Below are 2500 nucleotides of genomic sequence, written 5' to 3'. Positions count from 1 at the left end.
TGACGAAACAGCGCTGGTTCAGACACGGTGGGCGCAGTGTTGGAATCGGCAGCGCCGAGAAAATCGGCAAAGTCGGCAGAATCGGCAGCAGGTGCTGGCGATGAGTCAGGACGGACTGGATAGTCCAAGGCTCGATGAGAAAGACCGCTGGTTTAGACACTGGGGCAGTGGCAGCCCGCGGGGCAGTGTCGGCAGATTCGGCAGCAGTGTCTGCCGATTCGGCAGCGTTGGCTTGTTGGCGCGGGGGGCCGATTCGAGTGGGGACTTGGGCAGCGGGCAGTGAAAGCAAGAGTTTCCCCGATGCTGCCGGGAAAAACGCTCCCCGGGATGGCCGGGTGAGATGACCCGGCGGCCCGCGACGGGTCATTCAATTCCATGCCCCGTCAACATAACTCCCGATGTACTGTTTGCTTTTTCGGAAGAAGAGATCCATCCCCCCATCCTCGGCCAGCCAAAAACGCTCCAATTAATGGCCGGGTGAGATGACCCGGAGGCCCGCGACGCGTCATTCAAATCACTGCCCTATCGGCTACAACTGCTGATGGGTGGGATTAGAGGCCTGCCATGGTGGTGAGGGGCGGCGAGGACCGTGAAAGCTAGAGTTTTTCAGAGGCTGCCGGGAAAAAGGCCCCTCGGGTGGCGGGGTGCGAGGACCAGGCGCGTCATTCAATTCTCTTCCCTATCAACTTGGCTCCCGTTGGCGGGATTGGAGGCCTACTGTTTGTTACAGGGCTAAAATCGTCAGGGGAAGAGCTGACGAAACAATGCTGGTTTGGATGCAGGGGGTAGTGTTGGAATCGGCAGCGCGGACAAAATCGGCAAAGTCGACAAAAAAGACTGTTGGTCTGGACATCGGGGCAGCGGCAGCCATGCCGACAGGGGGGGAAATCGGCAGCACAGATTTGTGCAGCTGCAGGTTCGTCGGGGAAATCGGCAGCGCAGATTTTTCGATGAACATGGGCTGGAAGATGGACTGTCCAGGCCAGGCAGGGAAATTCGTCAAGGGGACACGCTGACGAAACAGCGCTGGTTCAGGCACGGCGGGCAGTGTTGGAATCGGCAGCGCCGACGAAATCGGCAAAGTCGGCAGAATCGGCAGCGGGTGCTGGCGATGAGTCTGGACGATTTATAGTCCAGGGCTTGATGGAAAAGACTGTTGGTCCAGACAATGGGGCAGTGGCAGCGCGGATTTGTGCAGCTGCAGGTTCGTCGGGGAAAATCGGCAGCGCAGATTTTTCGACGAACAGGGGCTGGGCGCTGGACTGGCCGGGCCAGGCAGGAAAATTCGTCAGGGGGGCACGCTGACGAAAACAGGGGCTGCGGAGTGGAAAATCGGCAGCGCAGATTTTTCGACGAACAGGGGCTGGACCGGCCGGGCCAGGCAGGAAAATTCGTCAGGGGGGCACGCTGACGAAAAGAGGGGCTGCCGCGTGGAAAATCGGCAGCGCAGATTTTTCGACGAACAGGGGCTGGACGCTGGACTGGGCCAGGCAGGAAAATTCGTCAGGGGGCACGCTGACGAAAAGAGGGGCTGCCGCGTGGAAAATCGGCAGCGCAGATTTTTCGACGAACATTCGTCAGGGGGGCACGCTGACGAAAAGAGGGGCTGCCGCGTGGAAAATCGGCAGCGCAGATTTTTCGACGAACATTCGTCAGGGGGGCACGCTGAGGAAAACAGGGGCTGCCGCGTGGAAAATCGGCAGCGCAGATTTTTCGACGAACAGGGGCTGGATGCTGGACCGGCCGGGCCAGGCAGGAAAATTCGTCAGGGGGGCACGCTGACGAAAAGAGGGGCTGCCGCGTGGAAAATCGGCAGCGCAGATTTTTCGACGAACAGGGGCTGGACTGGCCGGGCCAGGCAGGAAAATTCGTCAGGGGGGCACGCTGACGAAAAGAGGGGCTGCCGCGTGGAAAATCGGCAGCGCAGATTTTTCGACGAACAGGGGCTGGACGCTGGACTGGGCCAGGCAGGAAAATTCGTCAGGGGGGCACGCTGACGAAAACAGGGGCTGCCGCGTGGAATGGCAGCCTACACGCAGATGCGAATTCGGCAGCGCACGATGGCTTGAGCAGGTCATGGGTTCGACTTGGCGCGATCTGAAACCTGGACGAGGGACTGTCGACGCTGGACGAGCCAGCGCGGTGGCCTGTCGTGCCCCGTTCAGGGGGGGCCTGCCGCGGAGACAGCCCTCGCGGGCTCGACAGCGCAGGCCAGCGTCCCCGACGTCGCTGGCCGCGGCAGGCGAGCTGCCGGGGTTCCCGCATTCCTACAAGAAAACGTCGTGCTTTCCACATGAAACCAATCCAGTAAAATCAGCCATATTTTTATGAGGCTGCCCACTGAATTTGGGGTCATTCCGGGCCGGTTCCTAGTTTTGCGGATTTACTCGATTTCTAATGGTAGGAAAATTAAAACAAATACTTCCCGACCTCGAAAAATTCTGGGAAAATTAATGAAGGTGGATTGGATTTTTGCCAACCTCTGTGCAAAATTTCAGCT

Source organism: Populus nigra, chromosome 2 (assembly GCF_951802175.1).
Source record: "Populus nigra chromosome 2, ddPopNigr1.1, whole genome shotgun sequence".
NCBI lineage: Eukaryota > Viridiplantae > Streptophyta > Magnoliopsida > Malpighiales > Salicaceae > Populus > Populus nigra.
Note: the sequence above shows the minus strand (reverse complement) of the source record.